This window comes from Protopterus annectens, chromosome 4.part1 (genome assembly GCF_019279795.1).
Source record: "Protopterus annectens isolate FY-2018-M chromosome 4.part1, PAN1.0, whole genome shotgun sequence".
Taxonomy (NCBI): Eukaryota; Metazoa; Chordata; order Ceratodontiformes; family Protopteridae; genus Protopterus; species Protopterus annectens.
The window spans coordinates 679,598,486-679,624,361 of record NC_056734.1 but is presented as its reverse complement, the minus strand read 5'-3'; the positions used below and the strand labels follow the sequence as shown (position 1 = coordinate 679,624,361).

Sequence of the window (25,876 nt, the reverse complement as noted above, 5' to 3'; positions counted from 1 at the left end):
AAGGCAGATTTGCTATGTTACAGCTCAGCACAACAGAGTAACATTATTTGCAAACACAAGCTTAAAGCAGACCATAGGAGTACAAAGGATAATTAAGTTGACACTGTTAATTCAAGCCAGAAAACAAAACAAAACAAACAAAAAAAAGAAGTAGCCCTTCCCAGTTAGATCATTTTCAGATGAAAGATTGCCACAGTACAACACAGGAGTTTTAGATCACCATTAGCATACTCTAATGTATACAATAAACAAAAAGGTTACTTCCTAGATGTTGCAGACTCTTTTTCAAGTCAGCTGTGGTAAAAGGGTTCAAGGCAGGCTGGTCATGTTGCAGCCCAGTAGAATGGAACCACCATGGTTGAGCAGCACATTAGTACTATATTACAAAATACCCTCTATATTAGCAATGGAGTTTCCTTGTTTGCTTTACAAATGTTGTGGGACTGTTTTTGTGCTTGAAGTACCTTTTAATAAACATAATGTTTTATTTAGTTTCTTAAAGGTAACTTTCACATGTCATGAATTCTGCTATGGCTTTGACATGAAAAACATTTGTCCAGTTGTTTACAAATCTAGAGGTCCAGCTTCTGTTTAGTACTGTGTATTGTGCCAGTGACCAGCACCATGGCTGAAATTTATCTTGCACCACTTTATTTAGTGAATGACTCAGTTATTAACAAAAATCAAAAATAAATTTGTGTAAGTAACAGTCAGTCAGCTGGCAACCTGCTTTCTTCAGTCTTTTTAACACTTTAGCTGGGTACTATAAAAATTCCTCTAGCATATCTCTCAAACTCTTAGCACAAGAAATCTGGATAAGGTCAAAAGGGGACTAAAGTCCAGAATAGTGCCAGAGATTTAACATTGTGCATTTTCTGAAGGATATGAAGTCTGAAACTCAAAAATGTGTGTCATTATTTAATGACTTTAATCCCCATAGATTTGCCAGAAAACCACAAATTTTATAACAGACAGACCAAAGGTATGAGACAAAAATATGGACATTCTGAGAAATTCTGGGCAATTGAGAGATATATCCCCTGGTGCAATCTTAGTAAATAAGATATCATTGAAATGAAAGGAAGAATGTAGTATACCTTCTAAGTAACCTTCTATTGGCCTTTGAAATGTAGTAGGTGCAAGTTACATTGAAACAGGCAGTTGCTTGCATGCAGACATTATTTTATGGATATTTATATTTAACAATATCTTAAGCTGACCATCAAAAACCATATGTTGACTGACATGATTTCATCTAATTTAGAAAACTTTTTGTCTCCTAAGTAAAAATAAAAAAGTCTTCTACTCAAGGTATATAGTACTCTTCTAAAGGCGCTACAGGTTGAACGTTCAAATTATAATCTCTTTGCAGTATAATCCTTTCATCAAGTTTCTATATGGGTATCACAGGAAATGCCCATTTTATATATTTGACAGTAATTATTTTTTTTTAGTCAAAAGTCTATCTAATCATTGTTTTTGAAGTAAAAAAACAGTGAAGGCGTGATTAAGGTCTGAAAAATGTGGATTTGGAATGTGTAAGATTCTAGTATAAGATCAATTGAATGCAAAACTGTGTTATGTACTTCTTTGCATACCTGTCAACTGTACAGATATTTACAGAATGTCCAGATTTTTTGCCTCATGTTTTTGGTCTGTTTCTCAATAAAATTGTGTTTTTCTGGCAACTTATTGGCAAATCATAGGACTGAAGTTAGAAAATAATGACATGCATTTGATAGTCAGACTTCATTCCCCTCAGAATATTCATGCTAATGCAAAACCTGTTATTCTATCAACTTTGTATGTTTGTAAGAACAGTATTTAAAAACTGCCCCTATTTTTGGGCCTTTGTCCGCCTGTTATTTATGGCTTCACCCAGATTTCCTGGTCTCAGAGATTGAGAGGTATGCTTCACTGCATTTTAATTTATTCATTATGGTCACATACTGCTAATAGTAACAACCTTAGCATTTAGAAACGTGACTTTTAATTTCACCTCTACCATAAATAATTTTTTCTGCATGTTCAAACTGTGCACACTAATAGGAACAGGAAATAATGTTTTACATTTCTTGGTGCTTCTTCCTCAGCATGAACATTATGTGAACAATTAGGGATAAACTTCCTTTTGGCTATTTCAACACATGCTTACTGAAAACACTTGTTTTTTTTATTCCACAGACTCTTACTATGTGGTCTGTTTTATCATAAGCATGGCATTTTCTGTATAAACATACTGAGAAGCTGATTACTGTTTATTAGTGCACCCATAGTATGCATTAGCATTATCACAATCCTTACTCTTGAGATCACATGCTTTACTGTGCATCTTTTCTGATACAGGTTATGTGTCACTGCAGAATGGCTTGCTTTAGAATTCTGTAAATTTTTTGTTTGGTAATTTTACTGTTAAAGCAATATTTGAGTAATTTAAACATATTACATTAATTTGTGATCATTTCTTTCTCTGTAATAAATCCAAAAATGATAGCCCGTGTGAGATAACCAATAGGCACGTAATAATAATCCAGTCTTTATTGTACAAAATAATAAAATAAATCTTTTATTATGTGCACAGGTTAGCGCTTTCACCAGAGGCTTCTTCAGACCTTAAAAACTTCCCTCCAAACAAACAATTACTTATATACTCATCATGTGATCATGCTTCAATTAATCAATTAACTTACTCAGCAAACCCAACCTTTCCATGAGTTTAAAGTCACATTAACATATATACAAAGATGTTAATATATTTTAAAAACTTCTAAGATTTTTTAAAACGACTTAGAAGAGGTTAGACACTCTATATGATGTAAAGCCCTACTAAAAATATACTAAAACCTCATTCATATGGTTAAAAGTTTTGGAACATAAATTGTTTAACATATTCAGATACATTCACAACTTCACCTATTGGTTCCCATATCCTTTTGAAATGTGAACTGCAGATCACAACAGCTTCATACATATGGTCATTCTGTTGTATAATAACAATGCTATCAGTGTTTCGATTTTGAACAAAAATGCGTGGAATGCTCCGCGCCTGATGAACATTGCCCAAAACTCTCTGTATTTATCATATTAACCTATCATAACGTCAGCTCCCTATGAAATACATTATTTCATCAAAATTATAATGACCCTACTTGTCGGCCTAACTGCTGATGAAACCCACTAATATAACTGTGAGTGCAGACCATCATTAGTATATGCTGACTTTAAACACATTCGCATAGATTTAAGGGTAGATACATACCACAAGACCATCTAAAGACCGATCTTAGCGAAATTGCTACTACTGACCTATGTATCATACAATCGAACATCCGCATGTATCATCATTCATTTAACCTTTAGGTTGACCCTTGAAATTATTACAGAGCACAAACTTTACTTTTCACCTAAATGTGAAATGCTTACCACTTATTACTATACTACTGATATGCATGATACTAAAATATGACTATCTGTAAAATTAGATGTCAATAAGGATTTTTGCTACTTCTTAGCCATTACCCTTCTATTCCTAAGAATGGATTTTATTGTGGCTCTTTCATTCAGGCCTGTGCCTTTGTCTGCCCTGAGTTTAATAATCCAGTTAACCTCTTTATTTTCTGTGGCATTCCTTATGTTCCCTTCATGTATCCTAGGCATATATATATCTATTACTTTAAATCTAAAAATATGTTCTTTACCATCCATCATTACATGTTTTGCTAATGCATTATTCTCATAATTAACTCTTATAGCATATAAATGCTCTCTAATTCTGTTATGAAATTTCCTATTGGTCTTGCCTACGTAGAACGAGAAGCATTTCTGACAGGTGGCCAAATATACCACAAGCATTGTGTTACAATCTGCTGTGACTTTGAAGTGATGGTAAATTCCTGTATCTGGAGGTATAAAATCTAATCTCTCATCAATATATGGGCAATATTTGCATTTTCCACATGGTATAGTCCCTTTGTGGTCATTAATTCTAAAGTCTTCTATATGATGACACAACAACCTTTTAAGGTTGGGTTTATTCTTGAGTAAATATTTTGGTTTTACCCCTATGATTTTTCTTATATCTTCATTCGTGGTTAATACACGCCAATGCTGTTGGATTATTTTCATTATATGTTGATTATCCACTGTGTGAACCATTGGTATTCGTAGTTCCTGAAATTCATTACTTTGTGTCTTTCCTGTGGTTGTTGTGTTAGAGAAATAAGGTGCCTGCCCTGTCTAGTCTCACCATATTCATTTCATACAGGCCCTTGTCTATGTCATTACTTCTATATCCACACTTTACTAATCTACTTCTAAATAAATCCATTTCCTCATGGTATCCCTCTTCTTTTGCATTTAATCGAGATATTCACATAGCTTGCCCTTTGACTAAATTGTTAAATACATATTGTAGATGCATACTTTGTCTATGAAGTATTGCATTCTTATAACATTTATTTCTATATACACCTGTATTGATATAGATGTCCATTACCCTTTCGACATATACATCCAAATATTCAACCCTAGTGTGTGAAATGTTCGAGGAGAATTTCAAACATTTGGTAATGTTATTCATTTTAGAAATACTTTCAATTAGTCTTTGTTCCTCTCCTTCCCATATGAGGAAGACGTCGTCTACAAAACGACGGTAAAAAATCACGTGATTTTTAAACCAGGTCTCTTGAAATAAATATTCTTCCTCCCACAGCGCTAGGAACATATTGGCATAGCTGTTGGCACAAGAAGTGCCCATAGCTACGCCTTCGCGCTGGACATAGATGGTATTGAGGAAAACAAAGACATTGTTTTTTAAAATAATCTCCAAAAATATACCTATAAGTTGTATGCTAGATTCACTATATTCACTATGTTTAATAAGGTACCTTTGTACATAGTTTATACCTAAATCATTAGGAATGATTGTAAATAATGATTGAACATCCAAAGTGACAAACATCATACTGGTTTGCATAGGTGTAATACTAGTATGTTTGTACAAATCCATGAGAAACTGTTTTGTATCTTTCAGTACCAAATAATTTTTATCCAGAACTGGCCTGAGCTGTCTCTCAATATAAAGTGAGAATGTTTCTGTACACCACCCTCTACCAGAGACTATAGGTCTCATAGGGGGATTTACTGGATTCTTATGTACCTTGGGTACTCCCTTTATCTCGGGTATCAATGGATGTTCCACCTCTAAAAATTTAGCTAATTTGTTAGTGATCATGCTATTACTAAGTAACTCATGTAAAGTCTGAGTTATATTTGCTTGTATGTTCTCAACTGCTTTTTTGTTTATAATACTATAATATAGTGTATCTTTGAGCATCTCTTGCATCACTCGTATGTATTCTGATTTATCCATTACTGCAAGTGGTCCCCCTTTGTCTGCAGGCCTGAAGACTATGGTATGATCTTTTTGTAATCTCTGTAGAGCTTTCCTTTCATTGTAATTAAGGTTATACCTATATCTGATGTTACCCAGTTTGGTTCTCTCATTGTACAAGCAGTGCACATCTTCCTCTACTAAATTATAAAAAGCCTCTACTAGTGGATGGTTGTTCGGAACAAATTGACTTGGTTTTGAAAATGGACATATGTCCCTACTCACATGGTCTTATGATATGTATGGGTCACAGATGGTCTTATGGTATGTATCTACCCTTAAATCTATGCAAATGTGTTTAAAGTCAGCATATACTAATGATGGTCCGCACTCCCAGTTATATTAGTGGGTTTCATCGGCAGTTAGGCCGATAAGTAGGGTCATTATAATTTTGATGAAATAATGTATTTCATAGGGAGCTGATGTTATGATAGGTTAATATGATAAATATAGAGAGTTTTGGGCAATGTTCATCAGGCGCGGAGCATTCCACGCATTTTTGTTCAAAATCGAAACACTGATAGCATTGTTATTATACAACAGAATGACCATATGTATGAATCTGTTGTGATCTGCAGTTCACATTTCAAAAGGATATGGGAACCAATAGGTGAAGTTGTGAATATATCTGAATATGTTAAACAATTTATGTTCCAACACTTTTAACCGTGTGAATGAGGTTTTAATATATTTTTAGTAGGGCTTTACATCATATAGAGTGTCTAACCTCTTCTAAGTCGTTTTAAAAAATCTTAGAAGTTTTTAAAATATATTAACATCTTTGTATATATGTTAATGTGACTTTAAACTCATGGAAAGGTTGGGTTTGCTGAGTAAGTTAATTGATTAATTGAAGCATGATCACATGATGAGTATATAAGTAATTGTTTGTTTGGAGGGAAGATTTTAAGGTCTGAAGAAGCCTCTGGTGAAAGCGCTAACCTGTGCACATAATAAAATATTTATTTTATTATTTTGTACGATAAAGACTGGATTATTATTACATGCCTATTGGTTGTCTCTCGCTGGCTATCGTTTTTGGATTTATTACTACTTATTTTCAAGACAGCAGAGAGGCTTTTGCTCTTGTGGGAGTGTCAGTTTTCACTGTCACGCATTTCCTTCTCTGTGTTTATCATATCTTCTACATGTAGTCATTAGAGATGCATCTGCTGTAATTGTTCTTCACAATATTAATCCTGGGTTCATGTTCTCATTTCAGGTAGCTATATCAACACCACACAAATATTTTAGCACTCTTTATTTTCAGGCATTGTAGATTTCAGGTCCAATAACATTTAGGTAACAATCATTATGTCTTCATGTTATTCTCATTTGCAGTACAACTGTTTCAGTACTTCAGATTATTCCTGTCAAGAATGGATTTTCACATTAAAGTGCCTGAGCTTCCAAACAAAGAAAATAAGTGTCAGTTTTCTGGCAGTTTAAGTCAGACGATTAAGGCTAAGATCAGTAATGAGTTTAATTCTAATCAGGTGTTTGATTCCTTCACTCTTGATTTGTCTACTGTGTGACTCTGTGTCACTTTACCATACTATATTTTTGTGTCACTGCTAGAAAGAGAGACTTGCTCCTAATAGGCTCACCCGGTTAACAAATAAATAACAAACATGCAAAAGTGCTTTATAACCAAAGATGCAAAACTTTTAGTTATGTACTCACCATAACTTCAGATGTTTGGGATCCATCTCGCCTACATTCTGTACTGATGGGCTCGGAGTCGATCCCTCGGCTCCGACTCGGCACGCTTATGCTATAGAGCGAGGCCTCTTATTGGCTGAGCTATCTTTATCCCAGGATGCACCACCACTAATCCCCCAGATCTTGTTTGTCCGCATACATGCACACATGCACAACTTGATTATATAACATTGTTAGATGTTTCAAGATGAAACAACAGGATTCGGACCTTCTGGTATCCTCTGATCTCCAAGGAAGGGGGAAGGAGGGTGGGTTATTAGGAATGTAGGCGAGATGGATCCCAAACATCTGAAGTTATGGTGAGTACATAACTAAAAGATGTTATGTGATCCTATCTCGCCTACATTCTGTACTGATGGGACAGCGTCCCTAGCACCTAAATCCCGGGTGGCTCATTGGAAAACACTCCTGAGCACTGTGGAACCAAATGAAGCTCGTCCTCTAGATGCCACATCTAATTTGTAGTGGGAAATGAAGGTGTGCGGGGAAGACCATGTAGCCGCAGCACAAATGTCCCTAATAGCAAGTTTAGAATGAAATGCTATCGAAGTAGCCATAGCCCTTGTAGAATGAGCCTTGACAGAGGTGGAAAGCTCTTTGTTAGAATAAAAATAAGCTTGAGAAATACAGTCCCTGATCCATTTGGCAATAGTGACCTTTGTGACAGCTTTGCCCAATTTGTTATCTGCAAAGGATACAAACAACTGATCTGTTTTTCTTGTTTGTTTGGTCCTGTCTAGATAAAAACGTAACTGTCTGTGAACATCTAGTGTGTGGAATATGAACTCCGCCTTGTTAGAGTATTTTGGGAAAAAAACTGGAAGCTCTAACGATTGTTGTAAGCAGAAAGTAGAACAAACCTTAGGGACAAAGGAGGGATTTGGTCTGAGGGATACTCTGTCCTTGTGAAAAACCAAGTACGGAGGTTTTACTGACAAAGCTTGAAGCTCTGAAACTCTTCTGGCAGAAGTAATCGCCACCAGAAAAGCTGTCTTCCATGATAGAAACTTTAAATCACATGTAGCTGCCGGTTCAAAGGGAAAAGAGGTCAAGGCGCGTAACACTATATCAAGATCCCATGGAGGTGCAGGATGAGAAATCGGGGGTCTCAATAGAGCAGCACCTTTTAGGAAGGTCTTGCACAATCTATTGCTCATTAAAGGTGGGTCTATGGATTCGTGAAAATTAGAAATTGCTGCCAATTGTACCTTGATGGTAGAAACTGAAGAGCCTTGATTAAAAAGAGAAGTCAGAAATTTTAGTACTTCTGCCACGGGAATAGAAATGGGGTCCAGGCCCCGGAGTTGAGCCCAAATAGCAAATCTTTTCCATTTGCTAGAATACAGTTTCTTTGTAGCAGACTTATGGGCCGAAGATAATATGTGTACAACATCTGGATCCAAAGTATGACTCCTGACTATCGTCGGAAGAGGAGGAGCCAAGCCGTCAATTTTAAGGTGTGTAGGACTGGTGGAATAGTCCTGACTGATGAACCAGTAGGTCCGGTATCTGATCCAGAAGCCATGGACCTTGCAGGGCATGTTTCCGAAGATAGGGGAACCACACTCGACGGGGCCAGTAAGGAGCAATTAAGATCATTTTGCTCCCCAAGAGAGATGCCTTTTGAATCACTCTGGGAAGGAGAGGAACTGGAGGGAAGGCATAAAGCAAGCCGGTGGGCCAAGGATGGATTAATGCGCCCATGGGGCTCTTCCCTGGAGCCGGGGTTAGGGAGAAGAATTCTTTGCACTTCGCATTCAGAGGAGTCGCGAAGAGGTCGCAACACGGAACTCCCCATTCGCTGAAAATCTGACTTGCAACTGTCATATTCAGAGACCATTCGTGAGGAGAGAGGATGGTCCTGCTCAATCTGTCGGCTATCACATTGGACTTGCCCGGTATGTGAGTAGCCACTAGGAAGCGTTTGGTGGAGACTGCCCATTCCCAAACCCTCATGGCTTTTCTGCAAAGAGGATAGGATCTGGTCCCTCCCTGTTTGTTCAGGTACCAGACAACTAACATGTTGTCTGAATGGACGGCAATCACACCTTGAGGGAGATAATCATGAAGGGCTTGAAGGGACAGAAGTACTGCCCTCATTTCCAAGATGTTGATATGAAGCAAAATCTCTTCCGGATGCCATTTGCCTTGGACTGACCTGCCCAGGGAATGCCCCCCCCCACCCCATCTGGGAGGCGTCCGTGGTCAAAGTGGCCGCCGGATTAGGTAGAACAAAGGGTCGTCCCTGATCCAAGTTGGAGGGCACTAGCCACCAGCGAAGGTCCCGTCTGCAAGATTCCGTGATCCATACAAGGTGGTTGAGAGGGAGTTCCTGAAAGGACCACTGAGCTGAGAGGAGCCACTGGAGAATCTTCATGTGCAACCTTGCCAAGGGGACCAGAAGAACCGTGGCGGACATGGATCCCAATAGCTGCAGGACCATTCTGGCTGGGGCTTTGGATCTTGGAAGTAAGGCTCGAACTTGAGCTTGTATGGTTTGTATTCTGTCTGTAGGCAGGTAGACCCGCATTTGGTTTGAGTCTATCTCTACCCCTATGAATCTTATTCATTGAGATGGCAGCAACACAGACTTTGGCCAATTGAAGGTGATTCCAAGGGAATTTCCCAGTGATACGGTGGCTTGTAGGCTCCGCAGAAGTAGATGCTTGGAGGGGGCAGTTAGGAGCCAGTCGTCTAGATACGGAAACACCTGGAATCCTAGACTTCTCAGGTGAGCAGTCATGACTGCCAAACACTTGGTGAACACGCTGGGGGCTGTGGTGAGACCAAAGGGCAGCGCACGGAACTGAAAATGACTGTCTCCTAGGCTGAAGCGCAGATGTCTCCTGGACGCTTGATGTACCCTGATATGATAATAAGCATCCTTGAGATCTATGGAGCACATCCAAACACCTTTCTCCAGCAATGGGAGAATGGTTTGTAGGGTGACCATTCGGAACTTGGACTTTCTGACTGAATGGTTTAGGATGCTGAGGTCCAAAATGGGCCTCAAGTCCCCGGTCTTTTTTGGCACCAAAAAGAATCTTGAGTAATTCCCTAATCCGATCTGGTCTGCGGGGACCGGTTGGATGACTCCTTTTTGCAGGAGCTTTGAAACCTCTGAGGCTGCGGTATCCCATTGACTGGGTGGCGGGTCTGGGATTTTTTTGGACTGGGGGGGTGAGAGAATGGGATGGAGTAACCTCTGGTGATAATCCGAAGCACCCATCGGTCCTGAGTGATACCTTCCCAGGCCTTTAGGTGCTTCGAGAAACAACCCCCGACTGGCTCCGGAGCAGCACAGCCGGGCAATCCCTCAGGGACTATGAAAGGCTGAAGAGCCACGAAAGGACTCACGGTCTCCAGTGTTGCGAAGGACTCTGCCGCCTCTGGGACGGCGTCTTCCGGAAGAATTTCCCCCTCCTCTGCCTCTGGAAGGGGAGGCCTCCTGCTGAGAGGGGTAAGGCTTCTGAGATCTACGGAACCACATTTTCCCTCCTCTTTTAGCCTTGGGATAAGGCCGAAAGGGAGTGGAAAATCATGCCCCTATGGCAGTCAGAGTCTTACCCTCCTGTTCACAGCGGGTTAGCGTGTCCTTTACCTTGGGTCCAAACAGGGAGGACCCATCAAAGGGGGCGTCGGCAAATAAAGACTTAAAGGCCTCCGCGAAGTGACACAGACGGAGCCAGGCTTGTCTCCGTAGAGCAATGCCTGTACCCGCCACTCTGCTCGCCCCTTCGGCCGCATAAGAAATGAGCCTCATGGACGAGTTCGAAATGGACGACATTGTAGCCAGCTGAGAGCCAACCGTCTGGGCCAGCTCCTCAGGCAGGTTACCCAATAGGGTATCGGATAGCTCCTTAATCAGATCCCTCTGAAACCTGGTGAAGTGCGTAAGGTAGTTCAAGGACCTCAGTGTAAAGGCCGCTGAACTGAGGGTGCGCTTTCCGTACCGATCCATGCTCCTAGACTCCTTATTAGGAGGATGGACGGACGTAGAAGCCTCTGCTACATCTTGCTGGGTAGCAGATGCCACCACCAAAGCATCTACAGCCACACCTTTAGTAAGGAACTCTCTATCAGGGGGCGCCGAGAGAAATTTGTTCAGATGAGCGGGCACCGGTTCCACAGAGTCTGGGTGTTCCCACGCCCTTCGACAGATCAAATCCAAGAGCTCGTTGAAGGGCGGAGACACCCAGGAGGCGGAGGGCTGAGCCCTGAAGGCCTTCAGGAACACCGACTCATCAGCAGAGGGAGGTTTGGACTGCCAGCCGCCTCGTTGCTTTAGGGCTTCCAGGATGTCTGCAAAGGAGATATCATCCGAGGACGACTTGGGGGACCCTTCTGCATCATCGAGATCAGTGTCGGATGTCAGAGACTCATCAGGGGAGTCAACGTGCTTCCTCTTGCACGATCTCTTCCTGGGAGGTTCTTCCGAAGAGGCTTCAGAAGGACCTCCAGGAGGGGGAGAAACCCCAGCGGGGGTAACCTGAGGCCCAGGGGCTCCACTGTCTAAGGACAGGGGGACTGCCAACGACCCAGTCTCCAAATGTAGGGAAGGAGCTGGGGAAACCGTGGAGGTAGCCAAGGAAGATTTGGCTAAAGCACTCCTCATAGCCCTGAAGGCGGGACCACCAGAATCCTGGGAGGGTCCCACCTCCGTGGCCACAACAGTGGACGGTACTCCCGCCGCTGACGCACCAAGAGGGAGACTTGGGACCGAAAGCATCAATCCCGAAGCCTCCCCCCCAGGGCCAAAGGAAGAAGTCCGTGTACTGAACTCCGACCCAAGAGGCAGAGTTGGAGCAAGGGTCGGGCCCGACCCTAACACCTCCACAGGTTCCACCAGCACCGGCTCCAATGGTGCCGAAGCTGTTGGAGGAGGAACCACAATAGGGGAGTGGACCATCGGCTCCGAAGGCAAATGGGCTGGAGCCGAAACCATCTTTTGGAACACCGGAGACTGGAAGAGTCGAAGGAGCACCCTGTCGATGTCCGAATCAGACATATTGGATGATCTCGAGGATACCGATCGGGCCCGAGCCGATTTCTCCATCGGCTCCGAAGGGCTCAGGGACCAGCTCCGAAAGGACTCAACAACTATCGGCTCCAAAGAAGGTTTCAAGGAAATTTCCCTCGGTGCTGATAAGGACTTCGGCTCCGAGGGGGAAGAGTCTGAGCCGGTAACCCTTATCGGCTCCAATATCAGTGGAGCCGATGAGGGTGACCTGCCTCTCGATGCCCCAGACCTTGGCTCCGAAACCAGAGGGGTCAAGGCTGGAGGCATCGAGGCAGACCGTTCCGACCTCGGCTCCGAAGTCCATGGAGCCGATGGAGAAGTCGGCTTAGCTTTTTTAGCGGTCGGTTCCGACTGACTGGTCGGAGCCGACGCTCTCTTCTTTTTAGAAAGAGACAGAGAGGAAGATAAAGCCTCCTCGAAGGAAGGCTTGATTAATCCTTTGAGGATTAATTTGTTTTTCCTCTCCTGGAGGACTCTAGAAGAGAACGCGTGGCACACACTACACGACTCTTGTAGGTGTTTAGCACCTAAGCAATAGACGCACGAGGAGTGGTCGTCCGTTATGGACATTTTAAAACCACACCTCTTGCATTTCTTAAACCCGGAGGGTTTGTGTTCTTTCGACATAGTCCAAGCCAAAACACAGTTGTCTACAACTAGAAGAAGGGTTTGTCACAAGAAAAATATCCCTACTTTAGTATTAAAAATTTAAAAACTAAAACCTTTTATTTTTTTTTTTTTATTTTTTTTTAAGAAAAGACAAACTTTCTACAAAAGAAAGAGAGAGATAGAGAGGGTCAAGACCCTCTAACTTAAATGGGTATTTGACCCACACACAACAACAAAGGTACTAGAAACCACAGGGGAAGGCCCCTCTAACTTAAACGGGAACCTTCCCTGACAGGAAAAAACACGAAATTCTTAACCAAAACTACAAAACACACTCGTATACAAAGAATAGCCGTTAAAACAGCTTTTGGATTTAAATCAAGCAAATTTCTGACAGGAAAAATCCTAAATAAAAAGTACTTAGCCCAGCCAAGTTAAGACCACGTCTAAGCTCTGTAAGCGGCAAACGAGATCTGGGGGATTAGTGGTGGTGCATCCTGGGATAAAGATAGCTCAGCCAATAAGAGGCCTCGCTCTATAGCATAAGCGTGCCGAGTCGGAGCCGAGGGATCGGCTCCGAGCCCATCAGTACAGAATGTAGGCGAGATAGGATCACATAACATCAATAAATTTATCTAAATGTATCTAAGCAAAACAATGATTTTGGCACAATTCTCAATAAAATTTTCAGTAACTGATAGAAAATAACAGAATGCTCGCAGAGTAAAAATCAAACAACGTGCTGATATTTGTTAAGCTTTTATGCACCAAATACATTTTCAAAACTGGAAAGTCATGGACATTGATATGTTTTCTAACATAAAATAAAATGGAGTCCAGTATCCTTTATAATGGCGCAGTGAAAATGGAAAATGTATGGTTTTAAATATGTCAATCGATTTAGTTAGACTGCTGTTTTATAGTCACTTTATTGATGATGTTTATTATACAGGATATAACAGAAGAAGAAGAATTATTATTTTATGAATGTTTAACCAACATCTCTGATTATTTATTATATACTCCCCCCCCCGCCACCACCCTACACATATGATAACCCTAACTGTAATGCTAGCCCTGCCCCTAACCCTAATCCTATATATTATGTTACTAAAATCCCTTTCCATAACAGTATCACTACATAAGACAAATGGACAAAGAATACAGACAACACAAAGCATGCACAACACTGACTTTGATCCCTTATCTATCCCTTATTCTAACCCTGACATTCAAACACCTGCATATTCACAACAATTGCTATAACACAGCTTGTCTATCTTCACAACCACCACTTTTTCTCTGAAACATTAATTTTCCTCACACACCTATTACCTACAGTATTCAAAACTAAATTCAACCATGTGTGACTTACTCAAATGAGCATTTACTCATTTGTTCATTGTCTCTGTTTTTACACCCACAAAATATGTATACACACAAATATATATATATATATATATATATATATATATATATACACATATGGGTCTACTTTAAAACACTGAAGACGAGAACACCGAGACTGGAAGATCGACAACTGAGATGACCGACAGTTTAAAAGCCCGATGCTGAGAACACAGACATGTTAAGGTAAGTGTGTGATAGTGACAGACTTTAGGGTTAGGGGTGGGTTAAGTGAGTTAGGGTTAGGGCGCGGGTTAGGTGAGTGTGCGATAGTGACAGACCTTAGGGTTAGGGTTTGGGTTAAGGTTAGGGCATAGATAGTTGTGTATGTAAGGTTTAGTATAGGTTTGTAAGTTTTTTGTTGTGCTTGTGTTGTGTGTGTGTTTTTCGGAAAAGGTATTTGTTTTGTTGATTGTCATGATTGTGGTTTGTCGGGCATGTAAAATTTCATGCTTTTAAACTGTCGGTCATCTCAGTTGTTGATCTTCCGGTCTCGGTGTTCTCGTCGTCGGTGTTTTGCGTGTCAGTGTTTTAAAGTAGACCATACATATATGTGTGTGTGTATATATATATATATATATATATATATATATATATATATATATATATATATATATATATCATAATAAAGTAATAAAACACGACAGCCACCAACCAATACCAGAACCTGGGTCCACTAAAAAAATTGCAAAGCACAAAAAATATACAGAAAGATATAAGGACGACCAAAGATCTCCAAAATAAATCCATCTTTAATGAATAAAAATAAAGGCATAAGCGCTTTTGTAAACACTCATAAACATAAACAATGTATGCATATACGCATAAGTAAAAAACATCCAAAATTCTATATAAAACGTATAAACATATGCCAATAAAATAAAAAATATAATAATAATGATCCAAGAACACTATTACCACATAAGTAAAGGTGATACAGTTAGTGCTCTATCTAAGCATATTGCGGATACAGACATTTCTCATTTTTTTAAGTTTATGGTGATAGGACGTACCTTTGCGAGCATTATGAAAGGTAAAATTAGGAATCAAACTGAACAGTTAGAAGCCAAATGGATAGATTGCGTGGAGTCTGTAGACATGGCCTGAACGACAGAGTACGTTTGAGACCTAAACACAAAGCCAGATCATTGAACAGAAGATAGTCTGGCATTCATTTATCTTAAATCATTATTATTATATTTTTTATTTTATTGTCATATGTTTATATGCTTTATATAGAATTTTGGATTTTTTTACTTATGCATATATGCATATATTGTTTATGAGTTTATGGGACCAGACGGTGTCCCGGGCTGCGTCCTACATGAACTCCAAGAAAAGCTAAACCCAAACATAAAACTACTGTTCAATCTCAGCCTTACTACAGGATATGTACCTAAAGAGTGGCGTACAGCAGCAGTGGTCCCTCTCCACAAAGGTGGTGCCTCAATGGATCCTGGAAACTATCGCCCCATAAGCCTGACTTGGTCTGCAAAGCTATGGAAAGGATCATCATGGACCTCATAAATAAAGATATTGGAGACCTACAGACACTGGATTCTACCCAGTTCAGCTTTGTTAAGGGCAGATCCTGCCTCTTAAACCTGGTCGATTTCTTTGAAACAGTCACCAAGGCCATTGTGAGGGAAGGTGGTCCACACAGCCTACCTGGACCTCGCAAAAGCCTTTGATACAATACCCCACTCGGGCATTATAGATAAGCTCACCAGCTTAAATATAAACCCCTATGTCACTAGATGGGTTGCAAACTGGCTCAAGGACAGAACCCACATGGTTAGAATTGTTGGAGCCATGTCAGACTCCAAACCAGTTACAAGTGGTGTCCCACAAGGCTCAGTCCTGGGACCTCTCTTGTTCGGTATATATTTCTCGGAGGTACAGGCCAACATGGAAGGACTGTGGCTGACCAAGTTCGCAGATGACTGCAAACTTGGTGCCATAATCGGCTTTCCAGCCGACACAAGCATCCTCCAAAAGGGCCTCATAGAAACAGACAACTGGTGCCAGAGCCATGGCCTCAAGCTAAATGCCAAAAAGTGTATAGTCATCCCCTTTGGCAAAAACAAAGTGCCCACAAATTACCACATAGGTGGTAATCCATTAAGTACAGAAGAAATAATTAGGGACCTGGGGACCCAAGTTGATAGCAATCTCTCATTTGACAACCACATGGCCAAAATGGTTAGAAAAACATTTTATATAGCCCACCTAATCATGAAGGGATTCACATCTAGATCAGGGGAGGTCATCGTGCCTCTTTACTCATCCCTCATCAGGCCCATAATTGAGTACAATGCCCCTTTTGGGATGTACCTTACCAGACACCTGCAGCAACTGGAAAGACCCCAAAAGTACCTCACCAAGAGGATCAAAGGACTCAAACAGATGCCATATGCTGCCCGGTTAAAGAAACTCCAGCTCTACTCAGTGGCGGTAATACCGCCTGCTCAGAGGCAATCTGTGTCTGACGTATAAAGCCATGTCCAACCCGGAATTAATGGACATGCTGCACCTCAGAAAATCCAAATCCCATCAAGCTACGCGCTCGAAAGACTTGAACCTCAGCACTGAAATAAATAGGACATGCTGGAGGGACAGATTCATAACCCAGAGGCTCCCTTCACTCTGGAATAAAATCCCAGTCTAGGTTAGGCAGAGTCCCTCGTTGACTCTCTTCAAGAGGAATCTTGATGAGTGGATGGGAGATCGTAGGTTTACCCCAGGTATCACTTCTGTGTCACTGTTAGACAGAGGCACAGTATACTAACCTTGAAAAAGGGCATAGCAAAATTAATTTAAAATGGGTGGTGAAAGCCAAACACACTCTGGCTAGGCTAATAAATGCCCTAGGGCAGATAGCCTAGTATGAACCTATGAATCTCTGAACCTATGAGTGTTTTTTATGATGTATGCCTTTAAGAAAGCAAGCTTTTTAGTCATGTGATTTTTTTTAATTAGTGTATTTAATGAGCTGAACTTTAAGTTGATGAAGTAGATTTTTATTCATTAAAGACAGATTTATTTTGGAGTTCTTTGGTCGTCCTTGAATCCTTTTGTGTATGTATATATATATATATATATCTATATATATATATATATATATATATATATATATATATATATATATATATATATATATATGGATCTACCTTAGTAGATCGACAAGTTAAAAAAGCGAATTCACCGGCCAGAAGATGCAAATCACTTCACCGGCCAGAAGATCGACAGTGCACAAACACGACATTGCATACACCCGACACATCATACCAACAAACAAAACAAATCCCTATCCAAAACCCACACACACAACACAAGCACACCAAAATCCTCACAAGCGAACACTAACCCATACATACACAACTATCTACAACCCTAACCCAAACCCTTACCCTAAGGTCCGTCACTATCGCACACTCACTAACCCGGCGCTAACCCTAACTCACTTATCCCACCCCTACCTACAGACCACCAACATCGCACACTTACCTTACTGCACCCTTACCTAACCCGCCTAACCCTAACTCACTTATCCCACCCCTACCCCTACAGACCACCAACATCGCACACTTACCTTACTTGCACCCTTACCTAACCCGCGCCCTAACCCTAACTCACTTATCCCACCCCTACCCCTACACACCGTCAACATCGCACACTTACCTTACTCGCACCCTATCGTCCGTCACTACCGCATACTTACACATCCTTTCCCCATCGCAGTGTTCTCAGCGTCGGTGTCTTCCTCCATCGGTCTTCTGCCTTGTCGATCTTCTGGCGTCGGTGAAGTGATTTGCGATCTTCTGGCGTTGGTGAATTTGTTTTCGCTTTTTTAACTTGTCGATCAACTAAGGTAGATCCATATATATATATATATATATATATATATATATATGTATGCATGTATGTATAGATATAGATATATATATCAATATATATATATATATATGTGTGTGTGTGTATATATAAAATTATACATATATGTATATATCAAATGAAACAGTATCCTGATTATAATAAATCTGGTGTTTTTTATGTAGATATTTGTGCTATTGTCCTGCTTTTCAGACTTGAATAGCAAACAGGAAGCTTAAAATAAGGGTGATCTAGCATTTAACTTCTTTTACTAAATTTTCTTACAAAAAATGTTGGAAGTAGGTGTTATGGAAGTCTGAAGAAGTGCTTTTGCATGAAAACTTAGTTAATAATTAGAAAACTTAGTTAATATTTATATGCTGTTTTGTTTTTACTCTGCACTGGTTCTGTTATTTTTTGTTACCTAATAAACATTTTCTTGGGAAGTGTGCTAAGTTATTTGCAAGTATTGTTCTTTTTTGCTTCTTACTTCCTTGCACTGATACAAGTGCTATTTTTTTAATTTCTTAATTTTCATTGTCTAAATGTAGGTGTCATACAGTGACAGCTAAATATTTCCTTTCTTGCTTGAGCACAGTAGGGCACAATATCTAGCTGGTGGGAATCTAGGGATGTCTGAAGACAAAAATAAAATGAAGTAAATAAGCTGTGGAAACTATTTACTTCTAATCCACTGTTAAACATGAAAGAACATTTCCTTATATTTCCTATGAGAGAAAAGTAATAAATGCCATAGTATAATAACGTATTTACATATTTTATATACACAATATATAGAGCACAGAGAATAACCAAATTTTTCATGCTCACCATAAAAACACTGGCTACCATTTACTCTTGCATTGAAAAAAAGACTTAGCATGCCAAAAAACAGTAAACTTCTTTTTCTATAAAACTCACATGTACTGAAAATACATCTGGTAACTATTAAACTACAAGACTACTGGAATTTGATTCTTTCTACCTCCATTTGTGTACTGTGTGACTCTGAACAAGTCATGTAACCAGACACCATTTCTGAAAAAACAGGTTTACTGCCTGTGAAGACTGGGGAAAGATGGGCGAAGGCTGCCAGCCTAGTCAAATAGAATTTGATACATAATTCTATCATTTGTATATATAAATGTAAAATTACAGGCTTGAGTTCTTAAATGAAAGAAAACACTGTAAAATGTGAACTTCAAGATTGTTGCAACATTGCCATCTGCTGTAAGGAAATCTAAGCCAAACATTTCAAATGGTCTTTGAAGTTACAATTATCTAAAAAGTTGTGCGAAAGCGGCTGGCTGAACACATTCTTTCTATTGTCTGAACTTAATGAATAATTGTTAGAGTATACATGTGAAATTCTTTTATTGTTGTAGTTTCCTGAGCAGGTGTTAGATTGCTAAATAATGCAGTTTGTTGGCCAGGGAACTCCAGACTAAGTGTCAAAATGACGTAATGTGTATACTAGGAAAACCTAAGTGTCAAAATGATGTAATCTGGGAGGGGCTTAGCAGAGCTGTTTGCTAATGAGTTTAAAAACTACTGTTGAGTGAGAGACTGGAAGCATTTTGTCTTGGACTATGAACCCCAGCACTGCTTATGCTCTTTATGTATGTAAGAAGGATTATAGCACCGTGTTTTCTCTTAAGAACAGCTAAAGATTAGAAAGTTACATTAAGCGTTTTTCTTTGACATCAGACCTGCCCTACTGTATTGTTTTAAGTTTCTGTGTGATCTCTGAACTCTTAGATATCTCTGTGGTGTAGTAGTTTTGTCTTGTGTTTTTAATTATTTATTATTAAATATTTTAAAACCTTTACTTGTTGCTGGTTTGTGTAGAGATATTAGGCTCTAGAGTACATTGCATATTTATAGAGTTCATTGTAATAAGTCACTCTAAGCCTTAGAATGAATAGTCACATTACCAAATGGATAATAATATTGCACAATAATAATTGGACACCCTTTCAAGTGCCTTTTGGTAGCTGATAATTGTTAGCTGGTGGTGGTAGAAATTGCTACTGTATAATCTGGGTAAAGGGGCACAGCTAGATAATCTGTGTCAGCTTTTCCCAAGAGTGTCTGTGAAGTTATATAAATACTTATCTCAAAGTGTGTGTGGTGTGTCAGCTACCTGGGCAGGGGTACGAAGCACTGGTAGGACAGAGAGGGTACTGGAGGTTAGCTTGCCAGCTAGGCTGAGATCTGGACCCTATAGCTGTGCCAGTTGGGAGTCTTACTGGGGACCTGGAGAGTAAGGGAGCAACCAGCCCCAGCCTAACTGTGATCTCTGTGTGCACTTAAGGGAAATTGTACTTTACTGTGTGTATTTGTTATCCTTTCCTCTTCTATGAGACAACCTCCCTGGTGTTAGTGGTGAGGATTGAGGCTCCTTGATTGCTGGGCCAGGGCATGGTTGTCACAAGTGGTGGCAGTGGTGGGATAAGATATCCTCACATATCTGTTTGGCAGTGGTTGGGATAAGATATCCTCAAACATCTGTTTTACAGTGGTGTGGGTAGAGTGAATCCTGTAGCTTATGTACAGTGATCTCTGAAGGTGTTTTGTACTCTAAATAAGCCACACAGTGTATAATCAGAGTTCAGATCACAATTGTTTTCTTTTGTCAGCTTAGTTAGTCAGGGTGAGCAGGCAGCATGTCAGCACAGGAGTATGGAAAGCTGACAAGGAGCCAGCTGGTGGAGATGTGCCAGGCTAGAGGACTGGTGCATGGAAACCTGACTAAGGCAGACCTGATTGCAGCCTTGGTTACAGCTGCATCAGAAAACAACATCCTGGAGGACGATCAGACTGGCAGTGGCAATACAATATCCTTGGAGAATGGACAGCTCAAACTTTCTGCAAAGGACAATCAGACTGGCAGTGGAAATACACTATCCTAGGAAAATGGACAGCTCAACCTTTCTGCAGTGGACTTAAAAATACAGCTGGAGCTAAAGAGACTTGAGTTGGAGGCCAGGTGTTTGGAGATAGAAGCCGAAGAAAAGGAGCATCAGAGGAAGCATGAGAGGGAAATGCTGACTCTTCGCCGGAGTCATGGAGGTAATGGGGAAGGGAGTAACTGGACCCCAAAAGCACAACAGGTCAGTAAATTCCTTCCGGAATTTAAAGAGGGGGATAATTTTGACACATGTTTGAAAGGGTATGCAAACAATATAGTGTTGACCAAAGGCTCTGGGTACGGTTCCTGACCCCCTTACTCCATGGGAAAGCTGTAACTTGTATATCACAAATGCCTGACTCTGTCTGTTTTGATTATACTGCTGTAAAGAAATGTCTGTTAGAATGTTTTAAGCTAACACCTGAAATGTATAGGAAAAAGTTTCGTGAGCACAGATGCAAGGCAGATGAAAATGTATGTGAATATGTTGCTGAACTGAACACTTATTTTCATAGATAAGTGAGTGGATGTCAGGTCACCACTTCTGAAGGGCTGGCAGACATTTTAGTGAGGGAACAAGCCCTTAGCACTTTGCCTGAGGACATGAGGATCTGGTTAGCTGATAGGCAATGTGCTACTTCAGATGAGTTAGGGAAAAAGGGAGATCTCTACCTGGTCAGCAGGGCAGCCCTGCACAGGAAGGTGACCCCCAGTACTGCTCTTGGGTCTAAAGGAACCCATGGTGGGCAGCACAGACAACCCCAACAGAATCCACCAGTAGCAGGGGAAGCCACTACTCCAGGTACACATCTAGGAGCTAGGGTGAAATGTTTTGAATACAACCAGTGGGGCCATGTGGCATACAGATGTCCATGGAGGCAAGGTGGGGAACCAAAGGTGAGGGAGAAAGTAAGTGGGAAAGACAAAATGCCAATAGTGGGGTGTCTTGAGACAACAGGGGTATGGAACTACCATCCTGCAGATGACTTGAGAGGGAAGGATTTGGATGAGGCAGTACTATGTACTCATGCAGTTAAATGCAATGAGGCTAGGAGACAAGCATGTGGGTCTTGTAGCCTGGGGGAGAGCCAGACAGACTGCATACTTGCAGCCAGGACTGGTGAGGTGGTTACTTCAGGGAGTGAGCCACATTGCTTGTGGGCACTGATGGTCCCTTGGACAGAGTGACTGCAAAAGTAGAGGTGAGGTGTAGTACCCAGGCTGACAGTGAGGCACCATTGTCAAAGGATGCCAGGCTTCCTGTGGAAGGGAAGCTGGGAAGGGTTAGAAGGAGAGAGTTGAGATAGGCTCAGATCTCAGACTCTACACTGCAAGGCCTGCGGCAAGTAGCTAGGGAGGCATCTGATTCTCAAGGGAAGTGGGAATCTGTATACTGGGACAAAGGGTTACTATGCAAAGAGTGGACTCCTGAAGAGGGCTAGAAGGTGAGAGAGTACAGCAGTTGGTAGTGCCTAGAGCTTACCACCTGGTGCTTCTAGCCATAGCCCATGATATTCCCTTTGCAGGTCATATGGGCATAAAACATACAAAGAGGCATATTATGCAAAACTTCTATTGGCCTGGAATTTCCAGAGATGTAACAGGGTACTGCAGGACCTGTGAGCAGTGCCAAAAGGTAGACAAGGCAGGAGACAATGTGTGAGCTCCTTTGATGCCTTTGCCTGTGACTGAGAAGACATTTCAGAGGGTAGCTATAGATATTGTGGGTCCTCTGAGTACCCCAAGTTCCACAGGGAAAAAGTATATCCTAGTGGTAGTGGATTGTGCTACACGATACCCTGAGGCAGTGGCTTTGTCCTCCATTGAGGCAGAGAAGGTGTCAAATGCTTTTTTAGAAATTTTCAGCAGGGTAGGTTTCCCAAAAGAAATAGTGACTGACCAAGGTCCCAATTTCATGTCAGACATGCTGGCTTGTCTGTGGAAGTCCTGTGGGGTGAAGCACATGAAGACCACCCCCTACCATCCCCACACTAATGGTCTTGTTGAGAGGTTAAACTCTACAATCAAGTCCATGCTATGGGCATTTGCAGATCAGCTTAAGAGGGAGTGGGACAAATATTTGCCCCATCTGTTGTTTACTTACAGAGAGGTTCCCCAGCAATCCACAGGTTTTTCACCTTTTGAGTTGTTGTATGGGCATAGGGTGAGGGGACCTCTAGATTTAATTTGAGATGAGTGGGACTGTGAGTGTGAGTCTCCCAAGGAGTCTGTTGTGGCATACATCCTAAACCTCAAGACAAGGCTCAGGGAACTCATGGGCTTGGCCCAGGAGAACCTGGCAGAAGCCCAACAACAGAAAAAGGTGTGGTATGACAGGAATGCTCGGGTTAGAGAATATGCTGTGGGGCAGCAGGTAATGGTTCTCATCCCTGTCAGACACAACAAGCTGCAATCAGCTTGGGAGGGACCCTACAAGGTGGTAAGAAAGGTAAGTGATGTTAACTACATGGTGGAAGTGCTAGGCAGACAGCAGGAGCACAAAGTGTACCATGTTAACATGATGAAACCTTACAATGATAGGGAGGCCCTTGTGCTGAGCATTTGCAGTGGACTGCAGGAAGAGTCTGAGGGAGATCTGGGGACTGATCTCCTCAGTAAGGCTTGGCTGACACCTCGGTGGAAGGGATAGCAATATCCCAGCAGCTATCTCCTACCCAGGTTCGAGAAATTTGTGGACATGTTCACTAGGAAACCAGGGAGCACCCACCTGGTGCAGCACCAGGTGGATACAGGATCCCAAAAGCCTATTAGGCAGGCCCCTTATAGGGTGCCTGAGAGAGTCAGACAGACTCTGAGGGAAGAAGTACAGGAGATGTTGGAACTAGGGGAGATTCAAGAGTCCAACAGTCCCTGGGCCTCACCAGTGGTGTTGGTGCCAAAGAAGGATGGCAGCTCCAGGTTATGTGTGGATTACAGGAAATTAAATAGTCACACATAGTCGGATGCTTACCCCATACCTAGGACAGATGAGGCCCTAGAGCAGCTGGGTGGGGCTAAGTATCTTACAACCATTGATCTTACCAAGGGTTATTGGCAGGTGCCCTTGACTCCCAGTGCTAGAGAGAAGTCAGCCTTTGTGACTCCTTTTGGCTTGTACAAGTTCACAAAGATTCCCTTTGGGGGTGAAGAATGCCCCAGCATCTTTCCAGAGGCTGGTGGATAATATCCTAGCAGGAGCAGGAGGGTTTGCTGTTGCTTACCTAGATGATATTGTCATCTACAGCCATTTCTGGCCAGAGCACCTTCAGCATGTCAGGGAGGTGCTGGGCAGACTACAGAGGGCAGGGTTGACCATTAAGCCGAGCAAATTTCAGGTGGATATGGCAGTGGTCTCCTACCTAGGATATAGGGTGGGGAGTGGTAGGATAAGGCCAGAACCTGCCAAAGAGGAAGCTATTCAGGCATGGCCTGCACCTGTTACCAAAAAGCAGGTGACAGCATTCTTAGGGACAGCAGGGTACTACAGAAAGTTTGTCCCCAGTTATAGTACCATAGCTGCTTCCCCTCACAGACCTGACAAGGATGAACCGGCCAGATAAGGTAGTGTGGACCCCAGCATGTGAGCAGGCATTTCAGAAGCTTAAAGAAGCTTTGAGAGGACACCCTGTGTTAGCCAGTCCAGATTACAGTAAACAATTTGTTGTGCAAGTGGATGCTTCAAACTATGGGGTGGGGGCTGTACTTAGCCAGATTTCTTCAGGGGGGGAAGAGCACCCAGTGGTTTATCTCAGTTGTAGGCTCCAACCCAGGGAGGAATGCTGTGCAGCTGTAGAAAAGGAATTTTTAGCTAAAGTGTGGGCATTGCAGAAACTTCAGCCTTGTCTGTAAGGAAGAAAATTCACTGTAATGACACATCACAACCCTCTAACATGGTTAAACAGAGCCAGTCAGCAAAAGGCCAAGTTGCTAAGATGGAGCCTGGGGTTGCAAGCATATGATATGTCAGTGCAGCACCGCAGTGGGATTAGCAATGCCAATGCAGATGGGCTCTCTCAAGACAGGGAATGGAGTGAGGTACCCTCAGATAGACCTTACCCTCTCAAGTGGCGTTTCTCAAGGGTCACTTGAAAAACTAGCTTGAGTTCTCCATGGTGGAAGAGATGTGAAGATTGGGGAAAGATGGGCTGAGGCTGCCAGCCTAGTCAAATAGAATTTGATACATAATTCTATCATTTGTATAAATAAATTTAAAATACAGGCTTGTATTTTTAAATGAAAGAAAACACTGTAAAATGTGAACTTCAAGACTGTTGCAACATTGACATCTGCTGTAAGGAAAATCAACCCAAGCATTTCATATGTTCTTTAAAGTTACAATTATCTAAAAAGTATTGCCAAAGCGGCTGGCTGAACACATTCTTTCTATTTTCTTAACTTTAAGAATAATTGTTAGAGTATACATGTGAAATGTCTTTTGACATCCGCGGTGGTGCAGCGGTAGCATTGTTGCCTCACAGCAAGAGGTTCTCCTGTTCGATTCTCGGCTGGATGGCAGGGAGTGCCTTCTGTGTGGAGTTTGCATGTCCTCCCCGCAGTTGGGTGGGCGTTTGAAAGACATGCGTAAATGGGCGTGTCTTCATTGAAGGTTGAACATCAAGCTGGCACCTCATCATTTGTGAAAATCTACTGCCAATCATTAGTGGACCGGAGTTCCGCTGTGGCGGCCCCTAACCGGGAAAAGCCAAAAGACAAACAACAACAACATGTGAAATGTCTTTTATTGTTGTAGTTTCCTGAGCAGGTGTTAGATTGCTAAATAATGTAGTTTGCTGGCCTGGGAACTCCAGACTAAGTGTCAAAATGATGTAATGTGTATACTGGGGAAACCTAAGTGTCAAAATTATGTAATCTGGCAGGGCCATAGCAGAGCTGTTTGTTAGTGAGTTTAAAAATTATTGTTGAGTGAGAGACTGGAAGCATT

The 25,876-nt window shown here is 41.6% G+C and overlaps 1 protein-coding gene across 2 annotated transcripts in view; it reads right to left on the bottom strand.

Moving 5' to 3' along the window:
* RAB6B (RAB6B, member RAS oncogene family) overlaps nt 1-25,876 on the bottom strand; it is a 1,686,561-nt gene that overhangs the window by 691,956 nt on the left and 968,729 nt on the right. The window lies entirely within an intron of this gene.